We start from the raw sequence: 15,612 nt of genomic DNA, 5'->3' as shown, positions 1-15,612 counted from the left end.
TTTCTTTCTTTCTTTCTTTCTTTCTTTCTTTCTTTCTTTCTTTCTTTATTTTCTTTATTAATTACACTTTATTTACTTTGTATCCCCTCAGTGGTTCCCTCCCTCCTCCCATCCCAATCCCTCCCTTCCTCCACCCTCTGCACGCATGCCCCTCCCCAAGTCCACTGATAGAGGAGGGCTTCTTTTCCTTCCTTCTGATCCTAGTCAATTAGGTCTCATCAGGAGTGGCTGCATTGTCTTCTTCTGTGGCCTGGTAATGCTGCTTCCCCCTCAGGGAGAGGTAATTAAAGAGCAGGCCAACCAGTTCATGTCAGAGACAGTCCCTGTTCCTATTACAATGAAACCCACTTGGATACTGAACTGCCATGGGCTACATCTGTGCAGGGGTCTTAGGTTATCTCCATGCATAGTCCTTGGTTGGAATGGTGAGCTATCCCAGAAGCAGAAAGATGCACACGGTATATACTCACTCATATGGACCTATAATATAGGATGAACCTACTAAAATCTGTACACCTAAAGAAACTAATCAAGAGGGAGGACTCTTGCTAAAATGCTCAATTCCTATCCAGAAAGGCAAAGAGGCTGGACATCAGAAGAAGGAGAAAAGTGGGAACAAGTCATGAGCCTGACACAGAAGACCTCTGAAAAGCTCTGCCCTGCAGACTATCAATGTAGATGCTGAGACTTATGGGCAACCTTTGGGCAGAGTGCAGGGAATCTTATGAAAGAAGTAGGAAACAGTAAGATCTGGAGAGGACAGGAACTCCACAAGGAGAGCAACAGAACCAAAAAAAATCATATAACATTTTTTAAAATTTTTTATTTAACTTTTATTAATTACACTTTATTCATTTTGTATCCCCCCATAAGCCCCTCCCTCCTCCTCTCCTAGTCCCACCCTCCCCCCCTTTCTGCATGCATGACCCTCCCCAACTCCACTGATAGGGGAGGTCCTCTTCTCCTTCTTTCTGATCTTAGTCTATCAGTTCTCATCAGAAGTGGCTGCATTGTGATGCTGAGCCTGATGGCCAACTGACAGGCAGAGTGAATGGAATTTTATGTAAGAAGTAGGAAATAGTAAGAGCTGGAGAGGACATTTTTTAAAGATAAAAATTGTATAACAAAACAACCACATAAACAAGTTCCAATTTGATACTAATATGCTGTAAGTTTACAGTAGGAAACTTAGTATTAAGAGCATTGTTTGCATCAGGAGTGGTTGCATTGTCTTCTGTGGCCTGCTAAGGCTGCTGCCCCCCTCAGGGGGAGGTAATTAAAGAGCAGGACAATCAGATTATGTCAGAGGCAGTTCCTCTTCCCATTACTATGTAACCCACTTAGAGACTAAACTGCCATGGGCTACATCTGTGCAAGGGTTCTAGGTTATCTAAATGCCTGGTACTTGGTTGGAGTATGAGAATCTGGGAAGACCCCTTCAAGTTGTCTGGTTCTGTTGCTCTCCTTGTGGGGTTTCTGTCCTCTCCAGATCTTACTATTTCCCACTTCTTACATAAGATTCCATGCACTCTGCCCAACAAACAGTTGGCCAAAAGTCTCTGCATCTGCTTTGATAGTCTGCAGGGCAGAGCCTTTCAGAGACCCTCTGTGGCAGGATCAGAAGGAAGGAGAGGAGGACCTTCCTTATTAGTGGACTTGTGGAGGGGCATGGGTGAAGAGGGGGAGTGAGGGTGAGACTGGGAGGGGAGGAGGGAGGGGCTTATGGGGGCATACAAAGTGAATAAAGTGTAATTAATAAAATAAAAGTGCTAGGCCAAAAAAAAGAAAGATGTAAAGCTTCATGCTCATGAAACGTAACTGTTAGAATTTGTAAGCAGAGAACGCTAGACTAGTTGAATTAAAACACAAGTCAGCAATAGGTCTCAAACTGAAATAAAGTGAACTATTATTATCCATCCTAAAAAAAAAAGAGAGAACATTGTTTGCAATGTAGAGAACTTTGCATACACAATAAAAACACTGTGACTTGTAACCTACTACATAGTCTTCAGTCTGAGCCACGGCAGCTCACACACAGGTCCTTGGCATTGCATGGTATGAACAGCATGCACAATACAAAATGTGCACGCTCTGTGTTCCGAACCAAGGTTGCAGCAGTGCTGCAGGATGCGTATCCATGCACATGGCCAAACCCACCTTGATATTATTATTTGTTTGATTGTTGAATTGTTGGTTGTTCTATGTTCAGAAATCTTTTCTTGCCAAATTATTCATGATCCCTACCTTCCCTCAGTTACTCAAACCCAAACCCACACTTTAGGAAACTGTGGAGTAGTTTCTCTTGTGAATGTGTGGAGTGTTTAAAGCCTTTGGACCACTATTAGGACAATGTACCATTTACCAAGAACTGGGCCTTTGGGCTGAGCTCAGGAAACTTAGTGCAAGAGAAGCATCTAGCAGCTGTCTATCAAGTACCCTAACCTCTAAGCTATGCCTACTTTGTTCATCTATAAGTGAAAACATGCAAAGTGAAGATAAGCTTAGAATAAAGACGTATGCTTCAACTAACTTTCTCAACAATATTTAACATGTTTAAGCACTTAAGGAGCTGAGAACCTCTGTTCTAAGTGCTTTAGGTGTGGCCAGGTAAGGCTGCTCCCCCCTCAGGTGGAGGTGATCAAAGAGCCAGCCACTGAGACAGTCCCTATTCCCTTTACTAGGGAACCCACTTGGACACTGAGCTGCCATGAGCTACATCTGTGCAGGGGTTCTAGGTTATCTCCATGCATGGTCCTCAGTTGAAGTATCAATCTCAGAAAAGACCACTGGGACCAGATATTTTGGTTCTGTTACTCTCCTTGTGGAGCTCCTATCCCCTCCAGGTCTTTCTATCTCTGCCTTCTTTCATAATATTCCCTGAACTCTGCCCAAAGTTTGGTTGTGAGTCTCACCAGATGTTTTGATGCCCTGCTGGGTAGATTCTTTCAGAGGCCCTCTGTGGTAGTCTTCTGTCCTGTTCCCTGTTTTCTCCCTCTTCTGATGCCCATCCCTTTTACCTTTCTGAGTGAGGATTTATCTTCTTACACAGGGTTCTCCTTCTTGCTTAGCTTCTTTACAGATTTTGGTATTATCTGATTTTATATGTGTAATATACACTTAGAAGTGAACATATAGCTTGTGTGTCTTTTTGCTTCTGGTATATCTCACTCAGGATGATCTTTTCACCTTCCCACCATTTGCCTGCAAATTACATGGTTTTCTCATTTTTAATTGCTGTGTATCATTCCATTGTGCAAATGTATCACAATTTCTGTATCCATTCCTCTTTTGAGGGACATCTGGGTTGTTTTCAGGTTCTGGCTATTACAAATAAAGCTACTACAAATATGGTTGAAAAATGTCCTTGTTGTATACTTGAGCATCTTTTGGATATATGCCTAGGAGTGGTATAATTGGATCTTGAGGTAGCACTATTCCTAATTATCTGAGAAAGTGCCATATTGATTAGGTTCCCACCGACAAAGGAGGACAGTTCCCCTTCCTCCACATCCTCTCCAGCATGTGTTGTCACTTGAGTTTTTGATCTTAGCCACTCTGACGGATGTAAGGTGAAATCTCAGTGTAATTTTGAGTTCAATTTTCCTGATGACTAATGACATTGAGCATTTCATTAAGTGTTTCTCTGCCATTCTATATTCCTCTACAGATAATTCTCTGTTTAGCTGTACCCTATTTTTTTTAACTGGATTACTTGATTTGTTGCTTTTTAACTTCTTGAATTCTTTATATATTCTGGATATTAGCCCTCTTTTAGATATAGAGCTGGTGAAGATCCTTTCCCAGTCATTTTGTTCTGATGACAGTATCTTTTGCATTATAGAAGCTTTTCAGTTTCATGAGGTCCCATTTATTGATTGTTGATTTTAGAACCTGTGTTGCTGGTGTTCTGTTCAGGAAATTGTCAACTGTGCCAATGAGTTCAAGGCTCATCTCCACTGTTTCTTCAAACAGACTTAGTGTGTCTGCTTTTATATTGAGGTCTTTGATCCCAAGTAGTTCTTTTTTAAGATAAGTCAGTCATATAAGTGTTTATGTGATTATAGATATTATCATTTGAAGCATATCTACAATGTAAATACAATACAATAGCCTAAATTTACCAAGAACTATTAAGAGTATATACAGGTGGGTGATATTATTCTAAGTAGCCTTGTCATAACTATGCTAACCCATTAATATCAAATCTGTAAAACTAGTAATTATTATTATTCTACTTTAAACTACTACTTATAGCCACACTACAGATGAGAAAGCTAATATTCTAGAGAAATTCAGCAGTTTGCTAAAATTCATAGAAAGCTTTAGTTATATACAGCCTTTCTTCAAATCATCTACAAATTTCTAATGTTTAATTGTTTCGCTATTCTGGTTCTTGATTTTCTTTGGAGTAATAACCAAACTAAAATATACAAATATTTTGTAAGACTAAGAAGATAAAAATGGAAAAATATTGGTGTTTCTTAGAGTCCCCAGGATGACATGGATACTTTTGTATTTCTCGTATATTCTTGAAGATCTGAGATAGTTCTAGTGGGAAGAAAGTTTGGAATCATTTCAAAAGCAAAAAGGTACTCATCAAATATTCAAAAGTTATAGATAGATGGTTTTTATGAGGAGATTCCATGTCTCTGTCAAGCACAGTAAATTCCGGACTCTTATAGACAGGATTGTAAGTTCAGCCCTGTAGTTTTGAGTAAACACTGAACAAGCTTCCCTCAATTTCACTGAACATACATTGTTGTTACTGTGCACAGGTCTCTAAGCAATGTAGGTAAATAAAGCAGGCTTCCTAAAACAACAACGACATGTATCTTCAGTGTGCAGTTTACGTCAGCAATAAGGAAAATTCATGCAATGCGTAAAAGAAAAAGATGACAATCAGTCAAGAAGTTTAACATGAATGTATGAAATTTTGAGATAGGCTTTCACTATGTAGCCTTAGCTGGCCTTGAACTCACCATCCTTCTGTCACAGAATCCCCAAAGTTATGTTCTGAGTAAACAGTTAAATTTAAGAACAGAAGACATTTCCTAAATCTTTTAAACTGTGAGGCTTTTACTATGAGTTTTGAGGCTGGCAATGACATATTTTATCCACAGGTGAGCTGTGAGCAGAATAGCTTAAACTATTTGAAACACAATGCTGGCCTAAAAAGGAGTTGCTATGACCTAGCACACTGGAGCATACTCAGGACAGTCCTGATAAATAAATGTTTAGTACCATTTCTGCTGGCCTGGATAATCTGTGAAATTTATGTCTATGCTTTTATCTATGTCTGTTTATAAATGATTCATCTACATGTGTCACTTTATTAGTCTGGCTAATGTCCACTAACTCAACTGTTTCAATTGGGACTTCTCATTGTGGGAAAAATCCTATGATGAAAGGAATCAAAAATATTTAAAGTTCTGTGCCTTCATAAGATAAAAATAATCAGAGAAAGTCATCAAAAAAAAAAAAAACCTGATCCATCAATGGTTTTTTAATATAATGCCATATACTATGATTTCAAAAAACAAAAACCAGTTTTGAGGAGGTAAATGTAAATAGAATCAATTTGTATTCTAACCTCTGATGAAGCTCATGTGGCTGCTTCACATCAAACCACACGTAAAATGTTCCTCCATGTTAAGAATCGGAAAGAAAAGCATGAAGTTCTTGAAGATGGATCCAATTGTCGCATTTTCATTATATAATGCAGTTTTCTGAATTCCAATGAGGAACAGAAATATATGACTATTTTGCTAATTTCATCACATAAAATGAATAAAATTGATCTACCCTTTTATCATTTTTTCAGTCTCTGTTCTCCTTTCTCCTATCCTTTCCTGAGTCCTTTACCACGGTTAGTGTTAATTGTCAACTTGATAAGATCTGGAATACCACTGAGGAAATCTCTGAAAAACCCCAGTAAGGGGTTATCTAGATTACACTAACTAATTTAATACGCTTGGGACCATTCCTCATGTAGGAAATCCTGGACTATATAAAACGGAGAAAGGGACCTGAGCACAGTCAGACACTGGTTCATCATCCTCCCTACTCCCTCACTGTGGATGTGACATGAGCAGCTACCTCCAAGCTTCTCACCCCACGTTATACCTACCTGTTTTGACACATGCTACCCTAGAAGTATAGGCCAAAATGAAGGTTTTCTCCCTTAAATTAAAGTAGCATTTGTTAGGCTATTTTATTTTAGCAACCAGGCAACTAAGATACACCCCCACTGACCTTTCCCTATCATATTGAGAGAGAGAGAGAGAGATTGGAAAAAGAAATAATCTTAATTAGCAAAACAATACTATATTCCAAAGCATGGAAACGTTTTTAGCAATTGCTATTAGTTTAGGATGAAAAGGAAAATATTACAAATCTCAAAGAAAAAACAGTGGTGATCCAGGTTATATTATTAGAAGAAGCTGAGTGAAGGTAATTGAATAAATTAAACTTATTTTTTAAAGCCACATAAATTACTTTTAGATGTGGATCATAAGAATACCCTCAGCCTCCCTTTCTTTAGTGTGTTTTAATTATTTCTCCTTTTTTTTTTTTTAAAGAAAATCTTGTTGTGATAAAAGCTGTTCAGGGATATTGAAACCTACTCCCCTCTGTGTTGCTAGACAGAAATTAGGACATGTAAAAAGATTTACCAATTGAAAAGCTGACATTATGAAACAGGCATGACTAATTCGCTTAGTTTTTAATTGAAATTGCAAAGTTTTATAATTTTTATTTAATAAGATGATATTAATAACTACATTTTTCCCAAAGGCAGGTTTCTATTAATGTTAAATATCCTATGTTTATAATGGCTTAGGGATCAGTATTTTTTTTTTAATTGATAGAACAGTATTTAATCTGGTAACTTTGGAAATAAAAAGTAGTAATTGAGGAAATTAGAGATACGGATTAAGAGAATCAGTTAAACTATATGCTGCCCCCTATCTATGGATTTCAAGCCTATTTGTTAATTTATTCATTTTGTTTTCTACTTAATTAAATTTTATTTGTACTGAAATTTCTGTTTCCTTCATTACTGTTTTGAACACTTTCATTGCTTAATTTACCTCAGTGTGAAATAATGTGCTGAATCTTATAATTGTGTAAGACAAGATATATGACATAATTTTTTTCTTAAATTTAAAATGTACTCAATAAGGGCATACATATTGGCTTAAATCTTTAGTGAATTAAGTTGAAATGAATTCCATATCCCATTGGAGTTAACACATTTAGTGGAAAATATTTTATTTGAGGAAAACTCTCATTTCTGAAATGAAAGAAAACTCTCAGGATGCAGGTCTTCATTATTAAATGTTAAGTGTTTAATTTGTGCTTTTGTGCTTGTTAGACCAATTTTCAGAATCATTGTGCACCTATCATTTGATAGTCTAAGCTTGTACTTCTGCAGGTTGCCTGGTTCCTTTAGTCATTGATCTGAAGGATTCTCTCCTCTCTCCGACTCCTCATCTCCTTAGTTCTTCTCATCATTCGGTCAGTCCACATTGACTTGAGAACTGTTTGGTCAATCAAACACCAACACTGTGCACTGTTCCATCCGTCTGACTGGCTTCTGCAGATAACACCTTCTAAAGCCATCAAGTCAATGCTCTTGAGTGGAGCGATTTTACATGCAAGCTTCAAATTATTTCACTTGCATGACAATACTTCTTCCTTGCAATTGTCTACTTTTTTGCTTCTAGACCCATAGTTTTAAACTTCTTCTTTTATATCTGGAGTAGTTCCTCCATTTCCTCTTTCAGATGCTTCCTACAAACCCATGGCTCCTTCCTAGATTATAATCCCTTAGAAAACTTCACGTTCATTTTCTGTGTGATCATCTGCTCCAAGATTTTAAATAGCACATATGTGACGATGTCTCCCAAATTTAGTTTTCTAAGTCAATCTTCTCTCAATTGCTGCTCTAAATGTGCAGATGTCTAGTTGACAGCTCAATTTGATGGATGATTGGATTTTCATATTTAACTGCTTAAAACTTGACTTTTTATTCCTTTTATGCACCATGAACACAAAGTAACATTTAAAGTATAGCTCGTTTCCTATTAACATCAAGTTTTGAAATTAAACTGTTATCTTTCCATACATTATGAAGAAATGTTGGTCCTCAAGACTGAAAACTTTTTAATTCTCAATATTCAAACTGTAAAAATTATAACTCTCGAAAATAATTTTTCTTAACATATGCAGCTTTCACTGCAAACTCACTGACCCCATCTCGCCTTGAGTGGTAATAGTATTGTCCTGCTTGACTGTCCTCTATCTGCCCTACATCTCTCTTCTAACATGCTTTACTCTAAGACATAAGACTGATACTCCAACCAAGGACCATACATGGAGATAACCTAGAACCCCTGCCATGTATCCCATGGCAGCTCAGTATCCAAGTGGGTTCCATATTAATGGGAACAGGGAATGTCTCTGAAATGAACTGATTGGCCTGCTCTTTGATTACCTCCCCCTGAGAGGGACACAGCCCTACCAGGCCACAGAGGAAGACAATGCAACTACTCCTGATGAGACCTAATAGACTAGGATCAGAAGGAAAGGGAGGAAGACCTCTCCTATCAATAGACTGGGTGAAGGGCATGGGTGGAGTAGAGGAAGGGAGAGTGTGATTGGGAGGGCAGAGGAAGGGAGCTACAGGAGGGATATAAAGAGAATAAACTGTAATTAATAAATAAATAAATAATGAAAAAAAGAAAAAATCCTTGGCTTGAATCCAATTATGTCATTTCCTACATAATATTTTAAAGTTTCATGACATGTAAAGAAGGGGCCAGCTTAACACTGCCTGTAAAGCTATAGGGATGCTCTTGGTCCCACTTTGCAAAACAGCTCACTACATTTTCTTTGGTGTTCTTTATTCAGCCACAATTTTGTCATCAACCATTCCAGTTATGCCATCTTTTTGATATATTCCTCAGACAGCTTCTTTTTCATTGTTCAAAATGTCAGCCTCTCCTGGCCACTTGCATTTCTTCCTCCTGGTATTATCTACCAGTAAAACCCTTCATATTCTTCAATTGGTAGTATATGTAGTTAGGATTTACTTATAAATTTTAATTATGTCTGTATTTGAAGTTAGTGACTTCTTTCAGAAATCTCTATCCAACTTAAAAATATAGCATCTAGTAAGAAAACACTTAGTAAATATGGATTAATCTTAAGGTGAATATAGAAAATAGCTTTTTTTTTCACATAGTGAAAGGCACAGTAGAGGCCAGAGGTACTTTAATACTAAGTATTCTGATTTTAAGTTTTCAATGTTTAATCAGGGAGTGTTATTATTAATGACTTAAGAGTGAATATGCTCTAAAAATTTAGTAATAAAGTGATTACACAATAGATGCCTTTCCTGGAGTCTAGTCAAATACATCTACTGTGAGGAGAGCGGGCTCAGCTTCCTTGCTTTAGTCACCAGAATTGTCTCTCAAGTGCCCAGTCTAACCTAATAACTAGATGTTAGGGACAAAAGGTAGACACACAGGTGTTCCCCAAGTCTGGCTTTATTCTGTCACTCCATGGTCCCTTAGCTTTAGCTCTAAGGTGAAGCTCGGCACTAATTTTGGGTGGCAAGCGAGCCTTGCCTTAAATTGAACAGGAGATTCATATAATCCACTAAATTAGAGTCCTAACTGCTTTCATGTATCCTCCACCCTTGAATGGAAATGATTTGGAAGCTTCAAAGAGCTTAGCTAATGAAAGAAGTAAGGTAGCCAGAAACCACCCCGGCGTGCGTACAGTTTTAAAACTGAAATATTAAAAAGAAAAACCCTGAAATATTGATTCTGAGAATGCTTTACTGTGTCCTAGCTTAGGAAATTTCCACATCTGTACCCGGCATCACAAACTACCAGTGTGAAGGTTTCACTGAGATTTCATCATTTGACAAGTTATACCAGGAACTCTGTGTTGAACTCTACTGTGGTGTGGTGTGAGGCAAACTGTTTTCAAGACAATAAAAAGAATCTTACTGTTTATAAGCCAGTGCTCCGTAATAAATAAAAATAAAAAAAAATGTCTCTTATAATTAAAAGTACTTTTTTAGCGGCAGGAGAGAAGACTGCTTAGGTAAGAGAGACCCTGCTATTCTTCCAGAAGACCTAAATGCAGTTCTTAGCATAAACTTCCAGCAGCTCATGAGTGCCTGCAACCCCAGCTGTAGACCAACCCAACACCTTTTGTCTCTGAGTGTACTTGCACTCACATTAATATATCCAGACAAAAATACACACCTCACGCTTAGGAATAAAAAACCAATGTTTTAAGAGATGTCTTTAAAATCATGATGGCTGTCTTAAATATCATAAAGTCAAATCTGTTTTTTTTTTAATATAATATTTTATTCACTTGACATCCTGGTCTTAGGTCCATTCCTCCTCCATTCCCAGTCCCACTTTTTCTTCCTTCCCCACTCCCCTCCACTATTCCTCAAAAGGGGGGAGCTCCCTTTCCCATCTACCCCAGCTCAGCAAGTTGCATCAGGAATGAACCTGTCTTCTTCCCCTGTGGCCTGGCAAGGTAGTCCCATCAGGGGGAAATGATCAAAAAGCTGGCAAGTGAGTCCTTTTCTGATGCAGACCCCACTTCCCTTATTGGAGTATCCACTTGAAGCCAAAGCTTCCCATTGGCTACATCTTTGTAAGGGGCCTAGGCCCAGTTCATGCATGTTCCTTGGTTGATGCTTCAGTCTCAGTAAGCCCCTCTGGGTCCTGGATAGTTTGCACTGTTGGTCTTCTTGTGGAACTCCTGTCACCTCCAGGTCCTTTTCTCTTTCCTCCCACTTTTCTACAAGAGTTCTTATGCACCGTTGCCTAATATTTGACTGTGAGTCTCAGCATTTGTTTTGAGGTGCTCCTGGGTAGAGCCCTTCAGAGGACAACTCTGTCAGGCTCCTGTCTGCAAGCTTCACAGAGTATCCTTCATAGTGTCAGGGGTTGGCACTCTGATAGAGTGGTTCTTTGGTTGGAGCAGACATTGGTTGGGCATTCCCTCAGTTCTCTGTGTAATCTGCTCTATCTTTATTCCTGCACATCTTGTGAGCAGCGTAAATTTTGGATCGAAGTTTTGTGGGAGTGTTCATGTTTCCTCTCCCTCTACTAGGAGACTTGTCTAGTCAGAAAGTGTCCTCTTCAATCTCTATGGCCTCTGCTAATAGGAGTCTCTGCTTGTGCCCCCCTCATATATCTTCCTAGGAGCCTTCCCTGACTTTGGTCTCCAGCTTGTCACAGAGATGTCTAAACCCTCAGTTTCTCTTTTCTTTACAGTCCTGCTGACCTCTTGCCCTTGCTCTCCCCAGGTCTCATCTCCACCATCTTAACTCTCTGAACCCTCTAGAAGTCAAACCTTACATAGCAGGTTTTATGTTTTGATGTTGAAAAAACATGCTTTTCATGTAAAAAGTGACCAGGTTAATGTTGAAGCCATAGAAAATCATTAGATAAGTTAATCATTGATTTTTCCTATTATTGGATCTTCATGAGTTGCCATTAGGAATTATATTGAAAGAGAAAAAAGCAAATGTGCTCCTCTTGTGGTGCTTTGAATGAGCGTGCACCCCATATGCTCATATCTTCAAAGAGTTGGTGGAAGTGCTTAGGAAGGATGAGGAGGTCCAGCCCTGTTGGCAGTGGGCTCTCACTGGAAGCAGGCTTTGAATGCCTGCTTCTTGGTGCTTGTGGGTTAAGATGCAGGCTCTTAGGTACTGCTCCAGTGACACCCGCTTGCCAGCCGCCATGCTCCTTGCCATGGTAGACTAACCCTCTGTAACCATGAGCTCCAACTTAAATGTTTTTGTTTGTGTGTTGTTTGCTTTGTTTTGTATTTTTTTAATAAGTTGGCTGGTTAAAAGTAACTAAGATACCTCTCTACTCTCTCTCTTTGTAAATCTTTCTGATAAGATCCCCAAACAAGAAGAGAACATAGACCTGTGGAAGGATTAGTGTGTGTTTGTGTCTCAGCTCTGGCGGTCGTGCTGCACTGAAGTGGGCAGGCTCCTTCCTGGGGAGGAAGGGAGGTTGTACTTCCCTCTTCTTTCCTCTTCCTTTATTCTTTTGTTTCTGGAGTTATTAGTTAATTAATTATATGTATGTATATGGATTACATACATAAATTTATTATTTATACATTTTGAGGCAGCATCTCTCTGTATAGACCCCAATGTTCTGAAATTTACCACATCACACTTGGCTGGCTTCAAGCCTTGCAGCAATCCTCCTGTCTCTGCCTCCCAGTTGATAGGATTCCTGGCCTGCTTCTCCGGCCTGGCGTTTTTGTTTGCTTGTTCTGTTTCTGTGGTGACGATAATCAAACTCTGGATCTTATTCACGCTATGGAGGTGCTCTACCCCTGTGACCTATATCTGGAGCCCTCTCTTTCTTGTTATAGAGCTACTGGTTCCAAGTTCGAATTGCTACCTCGATTATGTTTTTTTATTCCTCATCACTCTCGGAGGCTCTATCTCCAAACACCAGAGTCAGCTGAGGACGCCATGCTATTAAAACCCTGCTTTGGGGTTAATTCTTCACACATGGGCCAGTGCGTGACACACTCAAACCATATGCAGATCACAGTGAGTTTCGCCAGCAGTGAGCTTGCCGTTGTTCTGCCTATCATTTCCTTTTATCTTAAAAGGAAAAGAAATCACACAGTTCATGGTTCAATGCTGGTGAGGGTTCCAGTTATCCACCAAGAGTGACTTTTACTCTTTCTATTGTCTTGTGTTGTCTTCTCTCCCAGCATCCTTCTTTCTATTTCCTCTGTAGGACAATTATTTTCACTGGTCCTTTCTACATGTGTTCTCCCAAGAGTTTTCCCGAGATGGTTTTGTCCTCTGTGGCAGGCCATCAGGGAAAGGGTTACCTACAGGTGTTTCGTGGGCTGTAGGTCTTTGCCCCTGGGGAATCCAGAGCTGCCCACACAGTCTACTTATTGCTCCTTTCACAGATGCATGTTGGTACTCACCAACCCCTGCTGGCTTGAGATTCTAGAACTGTGTGCATTGTGAGCGTAGAGCCAAGTGTTTGATTTAATAATGGAGAGAAATTGTACCTCCCCTGACTTATCCATTTTACTTTCATTTCTGCAAAGTACCTTTAAACTACCTTCAATAGTTATTCGTGGGAGGATTATACAATGGCCCGGTTTTCCTTGGTATTTTTGAAACAAATACGCCTCCCTGTTAAGTGCCCCCCTTGGGTGAGTGTATAGAGGCTTAAGGTTCTTAAGAAATTCATGTTCTAATCTTCTGGAACATTGGAATTATCACGGTTTCCTGGCAGAAGTCACAGTTTCTGCACCCGAGGGAAAATCTGGAGTTTTTCCCAGTGGTGACGGGGTTGCATTTCCTTCTATTAACATATAGTAGAGAACTCAGAATTAGGCCTGGCAGCTGCAGGAGAGTGCTCCTGCGCCTGCTCTTCGCTTTTGTTGTTTCTGGAACAGATTTTCCCTTCCACGCCATACCATAATTTGTATGGTGCTCCTGTGTATTTGTGTTATTATATTTCAGTGGGAACAAATTGAAATGGACTTCTCTGTGTACTTTGTCATTATCAAGATCCTTGGTAGTAATTTGAAAATATACACTAAAGATTCAATTAGTTTTGATATTATAATCTAAATATTGTGTCATTTGTGCTTGTTTTATTTAAAAATGCACAGTTTGCAACAAAAAAGAAAAAGTGTTTTAATTAAAATATCTAACTGTGACTTAACTTTCAAAAATAAATAAATTTCTACAGAAGCATAGATGTAAAATACCTCAAAAAAAGAAAAAAATTATGCAAATTGGAATTCAAAATTTACTCATTTTAAAATTCCTTTTGTTACCTTTCTTGAACTGTTTTTGCTACAGTCCATATTTTAGGCTCATACATTTTTATTTCTACCTGGGTTTTTAATTTGATTTTTAAAATATTGTAATGTCTGGCTAGATTTCATTCTTTTATTTGCAAATCAAGCCAAACTATGGGGATTTTTGTAAACCATCTCGTCTTTCTGGTGTAACCAGGTAGGTATTAAAATTGACGTAGTAGTCCAGTAGGAGCAGCCGGGCTGAGAGGAGCATGGCCTTCTCCTCTCCCCATCACGGCTTGTGCCTGTCCTCTCATATTGGTGAATTCTGAAAAGGAGGGGGAGGGCATCCGGCAAGAATGTCACATTGCCAGCTGTGTTCAAAGCTCCACTCGACCTGATATCATGAACTTTGTTCACACCAGCTTGAGGAAAACCAAAAAGACAGCCTTATCAGGTCATCAGACCAGTGCTGAACCTTGGGATTCTGACAGAGCCGAGGCTCGAATTCCCAGAGCTCGAGGTGGTGGGACCCACGCACGGTCCTGGCCAGGGTACCCTTCGAAATATGTGTTTGCACCAACCAAAACCTGGCGTCATTGGCACCGTAGGCTCAACAGAACCCCAAAACAATATGGCATCTGTTCTGCTCTCTGTGCCTCAGCCTTACCAGCTTTGGTAACGTCTACAACGTCACCAGATTGAGGAAGTCCCTGAGCTGCCTTCAGTGGTTGAAGATCAAGTTGAAGGTTACAAGACCAAGGAGGCTGGCTCTTCAGCTGCTTAAGAAGCTTAAAGCTTGGAATGCAATCAAAAAGTCCATGTCTCTCAGAGAAGGGGAGCTGGCAAGCACAAAACGAGAAACCGGTGACACATCCAGCATAGGGCACCCTGCATCATCTGTAAGGAAGGTAATGGTACCATCAAGGTCTTCAAAAACAGTCCTAGAATTATTCTGCTTAATGTGAGAAAGCTGAACTTTTGAAACGTGTTCTTGGTGGGCTTGTGGGACTTTTCTGCATTGGACTGAGAATGCTTTCCAGAAGTAAGATGAGTTTGGCCTAGGCTGTTTCCCTCAAGAGTGACTAGCACCCTTCTGTGTGCAAGAGGATGAACGCAGACCTTAGCAGAGTCTTGAGAAGCCCAGAGATCCGAAAAGACCTCTGAGTACCATGCGCAAAGATTCAGCGTAGAGTCGTGAAGAAAGAGCCGCGGAAGAACGTAAGAATCATGTTGAAGCTGAATTCTTACGCAAAGACTATGTGCAGGATCACCATTCTTCGACAGGCGGGAGATCACACCTTCTGCGTGAAGAAATGAAGCAGCAGCAGCAGTGGCAGCCTGCTCAGAGAAGGTGGAGGCAGAGAAGAGGACTGCAGACAAGAGGCCAGCACAGGCAAGGAAGAAAAGACACCAACAGATGTCAAGAAACTGAAGAACCTGCAGGAAAGAAGGCTGCCCCTACCAAGAACCCAGCAGAGGAGAAGTCTACCACAGAAGAAAATTAAGCCTGCTGCATAAACTGATGAGATTTGTTTCATTCCATAGAGCAAACAGAGACAAGCCCATCTGAATAAAAACCTAATCGAAGAAAAAACTAAAATAAAATTGACAAAGTGAAACTTGTGACATTTGACAAACTCTGAGATGAGCTTTAAAGAGGAACATAAAACTTAAGAAAAAAAAAACAAAAAACCTCCAGCGATATTTAGTCAAGCATATGTGGTGTGAATACATGTGTCCATGCAGTGTGTGTGTGTGTGTGTGTGTGTGTGT

At 39.6% G+C, this 15,612-nt stretch overlaps 1 protein-coding gene and 1 pseudogene across 2 annotated transcripts in view; both read left to right on the top strand.

Moving 5' to 3' along the window:
- Positions 1 to 15,344, top strand: part of LOC129688346 (60S ribosomal protein L4-like) — an 18,798-nt pseudogene extending 3,454 nt beyond the window's left edge.
- Positions 1 to 15,612, top strand: part of Dgkb (diacylglycerol kinase beta) — a 629,339-nt gene that overhangs the window by 15,946 nt on the left and 597,781 nt on the right. The window lies entirely within an intron of this gene.

Source organism: Psammomys obesus, unplaced genomic scaffold (genome assembly GCF_907164565.1).
Source record: "Psammomys obesus unplaced genomic scaffold, mPsaObe1.curated_primary_1811, whole genome shotgun sequence".
In the NCBI taxonomy this organism is placed as follows: Eukaryota; Metazoa; Chordata; class Mammalia; order Rodentia; family Muridae; genus Psammomys; species Psammomys obesus.
Note: the sequence above shows the minus strand (reverse complement) of the source record. Positions and strands in the feature narration are given on the sequence as shown.